Here is an 8975-nt window from a genome sequence, read left to right as displayed (position 1 = left end):
ATCAGCTGTTTTATAGCTAACGACGGCATCTTTTCCTTACGTACACCTTTGTCAATGCACCTTCCAAGAAGATTCTGATACGCTGCCTAGCATATGTATGAAAAGTCCGAAGGTTCTTGAGGTTGTCTGAGATAATTATCCCTCTGACAAAAAACAGGGGGGCAAAGCTGTGAATGAGAAGGAAAACGACATTTCGGGCTGGCCAAAGATATTTAAGGAGTGCAACTTATAGACCAATCTACTTTTCAAATAAAATTAATGGAACAGCAGGATTGAAGAAAAAGATGAAAAGACAAGTTTTCAAAAACGTAAATAAATGCAGAAAGCTCAGGTCCCGGTGCATGGGGATGGTATAAAGAGCAGCATACGGTGACAGAAAAGAAATGAAGAATAATAGTTAGTTAATATTTCACGAACTTGAAATTAATATAAAAATCACCATGTAAACTGTTACAATGACATGTAAGTAGCAGAATTGATAAGGGAGAAACAGTGGAAGTGCTGTATTAGCAATATTAGAAGGCTTTTGTTTAATTCCCAACGAAGAGGTTAGTGTGCAATATTAAAGCACACGCCGATGGGGATAATATGTTGGCATGGATTAAGAATTGGTGAGCAGACAGAAAATGGAGTATAGGAAGACACAGGTAAGTTTCGGAGGGGGAGGCAGTAACTAGTGGCATACCATGGCGATCAGTGTTTGGGTCCTAGCTATTCACAATATATATCAATGGTTTGGATGAGGGAAACAAACGTCATATTTCCAAGTTGCTGACGAGAAGAAACTTTGTGAGAATATGCGGGGTAAAGAGGGCGCCCAGAGGTTTCAAGGTGATGTAGGCAAGTCAAGTGTGTGAGAAACTCATGGCAGATGCAAAATAACGTGGTAGGTGTGAGTTATCAACTATGGCAGGGAAGCAGAAATGTAGAGACTTTTAAAGGTGATGAGAGATTGGGAATTGTTGATTTTTAAAAGGACATACAAGCCCTGATACACCAGCTAATGAAAACAAGCAAGCAGGTGCAGGAAGCAATTGAGAAGGCAAATGACATTTTGGCTTCATTGCGAGAGGGTTTGAGCAGAGGATCAAGGACGTTTTAAGTAGTATTGCAGGCCCTTGGTGAGTCAACACTTGGTGTATTTTTGTATATCTCTTCTACACCACTAAGGAATGAAGTATTTCCAGAGAGGGAGGGCAACGGAGGTTCAGCAGAATGATTCATCTGATATCAGGATTGTCGGATAAGGTGGAATTAGGCAGCTGACGCTTGTATTTATTGGTGATTAGGTAGATGAGAGGGGATAACATTGGAATGTATAACATTCTGACAGGCAGGGACTGACTTGATGCTGTGATTGTATTTGCGCCGGCTGAGTGGTGGAGAAACAGGGTTAACAGCCTCTGGACACGTGATAGGAATATTACGACTGAGATGAGGTGAAAATCCTTCACTCAGAGTGTGCGGACATATAGAATTCTCGACCACAGAGGGCTTTGTCAGCCAGGTCACTAAATATATTTAAGAGGGAAATATATTTCTGGAGCTAACGGTGAGAAGGGGCATGTGGAGAGCGCGAGAGCACAGCGTTAAGCCAGAGAATCAGCGATGATGCTATTGAGTGACGGATCAGGTTCGAAGAGACAAATGAACTAACTCCCTTCTGATATTCCACTTTTCTAGGAAAAGAATAGCCAGACGCAATGTGAGGCAAGATAGATCTGATAATGTCTCCATTGTCAACAGAAATAAGGAGGTGGCAGGCATGCTGAGTACTTACATTCCTTCAGTATTCGCAGTGAAGGGAGAGCTCAACTTGCCAGGAGTCCCAAAGAAATAATTAGTGAAACAGGAACAAAGGCTCAACAAAGTTCACTTAAGCAGGTTGAAATTAATGGAGAAATAAACAATGGCAACATTTGATTGCAGGATTTTAAAGGATGTTGTCAGGCGCGCTGCACATGTCTCTGACAAAATAAAAACTTGCACAGTTTGCTACAGTTGGATACCACTCGTTGTTTTGGAAAATGTTGCCTGTCACTCCGCCATTTAAGAAAGGTGTCAGAAGGAAACCAGGGAATTAGAGAACACTTAGACTATGCTTTGTTGTAAAGCAAATAAGAAAGGTCACTATGATCAATATAGGGTGTGAACACCTTAAGATTCGTCAGCCAATCAGCGTATGCCAACACTGGGTTTTAAAGAGTAGGTCGTGCCTGAGGGATTCATTGAATTTATTGAAGGATTTACTCAATTAATTGACTGTGCAATGTCTATGGGTTTTATGTGTACCAACATCCAGGGTATTTCTGATAAATTCCTGCCTAAGTGACTATTAGCTAAATGTCACACTAATGGAATTGGAGGCAAACTATTCCCTTGGTCACGGCTCATTTGGGATAAACCAGATGCTAGGAGCAAACGACAATTAATACGATTGGCAGGCTGTGACTACCGGAGCACAGAAGGATCTCAACTATTCACTCGAGATACCAATAATTTAGGTGGCGATTAGAAAACCACGAATGTAAAATGGCCAATGGCATAATTTTTTCTTAATTTCAACCATTTTAGATAGAAGCATCGCATTTGAAAGAGATTTTGTCAGCTGAATTGAATGGTCAAAACTGTGACAAGCGGATTACAATGCAGGCAATTGTGAGTTCTGAAACATACTTTTTTTTTTGCAAAAATATACTTTATTCATAAAATATCTTCAATCACATTCCAAACCATTCCAAAAACAGCATTACAAAGGTACAAATCCGGTTCAATTTTTACAAAATGTATCACCAGGTGCATCAGCACAAACAATATTACAATCATTTACAGCCTTTCATCTTGAGCTGTACAGCCCGAGGGGATTTAAACAGTTCCCAGACCCTCGGTGCACTGTGGCAGAAAGGTGTTAGACAGCGACCGTTCCCCATTGCGCCTTTGAGGCAGCTGCCCCAAGCTGTAGTGCATCCCTCAGCACGTAGTCCTGGACTTTGGATTGAGCCAGTCCGCAACACTCGGTCGGGCACAACTCTTTGTGCTGGAAGACCAACAAGTTTCGGGCAGACCAAAGCGCGTCTTTCACCGATTTCACCTAAGGAATGATGTATTTCCAGAGAGGGAGTGCAACGGAGGTTCAGCAGATTGATTCATCTGATATCAGGATTGTCGGATGGGGTGGAATTGGGAAGATTACGCTTTTATTTATTGGTGTTTAGGTAGATCAGAGGGGATAACATTGGAATGTGTAACATTCTGACAGGCAGGGACTGACTTGTTGCTGTGATTGTGTTTGCTCCGGCTGAGGATTGGAGAAAAAGGGTTAACAGTCTCTGGATATGTGACAGGGTAATTACGACTGAGATGAGGTGAAAATCCTTCACTCAGAGTGTGGACATATAGAATTCTCGACCACAGGGGGCATTGTCAGCCAGGTCACTAAATATATTTAAGAGGGAAATAAATTTCTGGAGCTAACGTGAGACGGGGCATGTGGAGAGCGCGAGAGCACAGCGTTAAGCCAGAGAATCAACAATTATGCTATTGAATGACAGAGCAGGTTCGAAGAGACAAATGAACTAATTCCCTTCTGATATTCCACGTTTCTAGGAAAATAATAGCCAGACGCAATGTGAGGCAAAATAGATCTGAGAATGACTCCATTGTCAACAGAAATAAGGAGGTGGCAGGGCACGCAGAGTACTTACATTGCTTCAGTATTCGCAGTGAAGGGAGAGCTCAACTTGCCAGGAGTCCCAGAGAAACAATTAGTGAAACAGGAACAAAGGCTCAACATAGTTCACGTAAGCAGGTTGAAATTAATGGAGAAATAAATGGCGCTAAACAATGGCAACAGTTGATTGCAGGATTTTAAAGGATGCCATCAGGCGCGTTGCACATGTCTCCGACAAAATAAAAACTTGCACAGTTTGCTACAGTTGGATAACACACGTTGTTTTGGAAAATGTTGCCAGTCACTCCGCTATTTAAGAAAGGTGTCAGAAGGAAACCAGGGAATTAGAGAACACTTAGACTATGCTTTGTTGTAAAGCAAATGAGAAAGGTCACTATGATCGATATAGTGTGTGAACGCCTTGAGATGCGTCAGCCAATCAGCGTATGCCAACACTGGGTTTTAAAGAGTAGGTCGTGCCTGAGGGATTCATTGAATTTATTGAAGGATTTACTCAATTAATTGACTGTGCAATGTCTATGGGTTTTATGTGTACCAACATCCAGGGTATTTCTGATAAATTCCTGCCTAAGAGACTATTAGCTAAATGTCACACTAATGGAATTGGAGGCAAATTATTCCCTTGGTCACGGCTCATTTGGGATAAACCAGATGCTAGGAGCAAACGGCAATTAATACGATTGGCAGGCTGTGACTACCGGAGCACAGAAGGATCTCAACTATTCACTCGAGATACCAATAATTTAGGTGGCGATTAGAAAACCACGAATGTTAAATTGCCAATGGCATACATTTTTCTTAATTTCAACCATTTTAGACAGAAGCATCGCATTTGAAAGAGATTTTGTCAGCTGAATTGAATGGTCAAAACTGTGACAAGCGGATTACAATGTAGGCAATTGTGAGTTCTGAAACATACTCGTGTCGAGAATTCCAATGATCCACAACCAGCCCAACACAGAAATTGTAACTCATCTCACCCCAGAAAGATTGACCCCTTTTTCAGTGACTGCTCCCATGTGCTCTAGTTGCCCACCCAGGGGAAGAAACTGTAATTGCCTATTCTAGCATATCGGAGTCAAAATGATGCACTTTTCAATGAGATCACCCCACACTCTTATACACTGCAGAGAGGCCTACTTCAGACAACTTTTCATCATTGGGCAACACTTTCATCCCAGGAGCCAATCTAGTGAATATTTAATCTCCCACTTCCTGTGCAATTTCGCTTCTACTTACATAAGGAGACCAACATTACGCACACAGCTCCTGACCTGGTCTGATCAAAGCCCTGTAAATTTGTGGATGAGTTACGTTATTCTTGTGCAAGAATGCCCTTTCAGTGTACACCAGCATTGAGTTGGCCTACCCAGTGGCCTTCTTTAGCCCCATGCAAACTTCCTGCTTTCCTTGTTCCAGTATGAGTAAAACCAAGTCCCTGTGAAGATCCATATTAAGGCGTTTCAAAAGTTGAAAAATCTCCCGTTTCCTATATTTTCTAACAATCTGTATCAATTCCTTCCTTTCAATATCTTGTTCCCGCTTATTTAACACGTGTCTACCTCTTTGCAGCCAATTTGTGCCCTCCTTACAGTTTACAATTCTCACCCTGTTTTGTCTGTTATCCATAGTGAATGTATTAATCTCCATCAATTCATCGTTAATACAGGTTGTGCTTAGCGGATTCTCCAGCAGTAATCCCTGCGGCTCTCCACGAGTTCCAGCCAGAGAAGTTGAAAATTCCCCACCTGTTTCACCTCCCTGCCGCTCCCCTGTTACCAATTCTCCATCAATAATATCCTGACCGTGCAAAGGCTGACTTTGCGCTTTAAGCTTTAGCGTGGCACGACACAGTCCAGGGAGTTTCATTTAGAGAGAAGAATGCTGTGAAAAATTAGCTAAAATGGCAGAGAAGCTCAACAGGGCGAAACTTTTTGCAGACATGTGGTTATATGAACTTCAGTAATAGGTGCTGGGGAAGGCTACTTGTTCCTTGCAGCTTACTTTCCCACGTAATTTAAACATTCCTGTGTTTTTCTTTTTACCTCAGCCTCACTTCTCATAAATTCCCCACATTTTTAATGTCCTTTGTGCCCAAAACACCAATGAATTTATATTTTGTACATGTTCAATGGCCGATCATCTGCAACTCTCTACGGTGGAGGATTTGAAATATTCATGATCCTTTGATTGAAGAAATTTCCTCGCATCGTACAACTAAGGTATCGATTATGTAACCATCCGGCACATGTCAGCAAGCAGACATGTTAGTGCCAAATGAAATGTTACAAAATGGAATTAGGAATGATTTGTTAGCTGGAGAGCCAGGTCTGCAGCAGAGGTTAAACACAAAAGTAAACCATCCTCTGGATGAATCGCCAAATCCTATAGGAGGCAATGTCACTGTGGCAGTCCAGAGAAGCTGATTTCTAAAAAAAATGTTTCCTGGAAGCTGATGATCGCAGATTCAATATGTGTAGGCCGTTTGCTGGACAACTTTGAAAGTTTTTATCTAATGACTTAATAATACAGTAACAATCCTGACTGAAAAGAGAGTCAGACAGAGAGAGAGAGAGAGAGAGAGAGAGATAGAGATAGAACGACGGAGAGAATGATAAATAGAGACACCGAATATCTTTGTCCATGTCTCTTAAGTTTATTCTTATGATGAATTTTTATTGCCACTCTCAACATTCTGATTTGTATTTTTTTATGTTTGGTTGGATATTGTGAGATTTTTTTGATTTATTCCTTCCTGAATTACTGCCGTGGCATATGCCATTCTTTTTACAAAATCTTCCTAACCTCTTGATCTGCATTTCGTCCTCCTGTTCATTTTCGCCCTTGTACTTAGTGAATGATGCTTGCTGTCAATTATATAGTCCCTCTGATTCATTTATTCATCCTATTGTTTTATGATTAAGTACTTGCTTTCTCTTTTATTGGGAGATAGTTGGCCCGACGTCTTTCTCCCTCCCTCTCTCTCTTTCTTTCCCTCTGTATCTCACTCTCTCTCTCTCTCTCTCTTTCTCTCTCTCCCTCCCTCCCTCTCTCTCAATCTCTCCCTCCCTCTCTCTCAAAATATCAGCCTGTCTGTCTGTCTCTCCCTCTCTTTCTTTATCTATCTGTCTGTCGTTCTGTCTGTCTGTCTCTCTCTCGCTGCCCCTGTTTCGCCGGGTCGACTTTCTAACATACGATTAATTTTGTCGCATTGAATTCCACACAAGCAAAGAAAACACATTGAAAACATTTAACGCGACGACCTCAGCTTTTCCATCGCCGGCAAGACAACTTCCTGTCATTTCTTTCGAGGAAAGATTCCTTTTGCTTTTAACCTGTGGCGTAGATCTGCCTGAGCATCTCACCCACTTCCGGTCCTGATCTCGTTATGTTATATTTCATCTTACAAGGATAGAAATCTGCTCGCCTGTGTCTACATGTTTTTAGGGTAACCTAAACCTTGGAGGAAAGGAACAAGTTTCAGTCATTTATGAATACATTTCGGATATGTTTTTGACACTTAAAGCGTTGTGAATCTTTGGACTTTTCTGCCACAGAAAGCAGCAGATTTCTCGGTCATTGAGTTTAAACAGGGCCTGGTTTAATCCAACTTTTGGATGTGATTGGGGTGAAAGGCTTCATGGAAAGTGTCAGCGTTTGGAAATAAGTAAATGATTAGATACAAATAATTGAAAGGGGCTGCATGCTGAGGTGATCAAATAAGTTCCTGATGCGGTAAAGTTATGCACTGGTGATAAGATGCTTCAATGTGTTTCGCTCTATTCATCCTCTGTGTTTTGTACCCTTATTTTTCACAGCCCGTCTCTGTAACTAAAGTGATTACGTCCGTTTCCATTTTTTTTTCAACTCTAAAATAATTGGCATGTGATTGATTCCTACTTGAATACGTATTTCCATGTTGGAGACAGGCCGCTCGACCAAGATCAGAGGCAGTTTAAATAATGTGAAATACATTCTGCAGCACAACTAATCTTGGAGCAAATTTAAAGTGAGGAATTGAACGGGTACTAACGGGCGCAATGCTGAACCCATAGATGGGAAATCCACCATCGCAGTGGTCATAAATCAAGACTTTAAAAAATCACAGAAACAGGTATAATAAATCCTTTTAGCGTGGGATAGGGGCACCACCAATCAGAATATAATTAGATATTTTTGGTAAACGTTGTTAAATAGGTAAGGGGAAAAAAAACTTCCAAAATAAAACTAGGCAGTAAGGAGCTGATATTGTGGCAAGGAAAATGCAAATTTGTGCTTATAAACCAGAGTCGATTATTAATTATATAAAGAGAGAATAACGGCGCGAAATATATATTTATACGGAATGAATAGGCATCTGGAATAGTATGTTCCATTAAAACAACCAAAAAATAGCTTTTAATCAACGTTCCTGGGTGAATAAATGGATGGGATCAAGAAATAGAAATTTAAGTGAATCACATGCAATAAACAGAATGAGAATAAAGGAGAAGACGATGAAAAGAATGCACAGCGTTAGGGATGAATTCGAAAGACGGAAGGCAAATAAAAGCTTCGAAATTAAATGATGAATTGATAAATGAAAGAAGTAATATAATATCTTAAAGTCAAAATTAGCAAAGGGTAAATCAGTGTGTGAACCGAGATAAATAGGATGCATTCGGTGAATATCAGCTCGAAAGCAATGACATAGTCTCTCTCTCTCTCTCTCTCTATTCTCGCTCTCTCTAGATCTCTCTCTCTCTCTCTCTCTCCGTCTCCCTCTACCCCTCCATTCTGGTAAGTTTTTTTAAAGGTATAACTTCATGACAGCTGAGTTGGTAGATTTCTCATCCACGGACTAAGCATTGCGTCCTGTCCTACACAGTAAATACCTCACCGCATTTCCCCTTTTCCCTGCCCGCCTTTCACAGATCCATTGTGTAGTTGCAATCTCCTGCTGTACTGATCGCATAATCTTTACTCAGCTCATAACTTATCTCCCGGATTTTCCTCGGTGCCCCTTCCACTATTTGGTGGTCTCTTGACCTGCCCTGCCCCTGATATTTAAACTTGCCCTGACACACCCTTCCCCTACACATCTGTCCTCGAAGATAGTAATATGGTTAGTAGTTCAGCAGCAATTGCTTACAACATATTCAAATAATTAAGGTACTTTTGCACGTTGACGAGACAGCGTCAGTTGCATGGTCAAACTGCCAGGGATAAGGAGAATAATAAAAAAAATACAGCGTCCAGGTAAATTAATGAGCAAAGTACATCACATGCACATGGACACCAGAAA

The sequence above is a fragment of the Cetorhinus maximus genome, unplaced genomic scaffold (genome assembly GCF_964194155.1).
Source record: "Cetorhinus maximus unplaced genomic scaffold, sCetMax3.hap1.1 HAP1_SCAFFOLD_57, whole genome shotgun sequence".
Classification (NCBI taxonomy): Eukaryota; Metazoa; Chordata; class Chondrichthyes; order Lamniformes; family Cetorhinidae; genus Cetorhinus; species Cetorhinus maximus.
The sequence above is the reverse complement of the archived record's forward strand: the minus strand, read 5'-3'. Positions refer to the sequence as shown.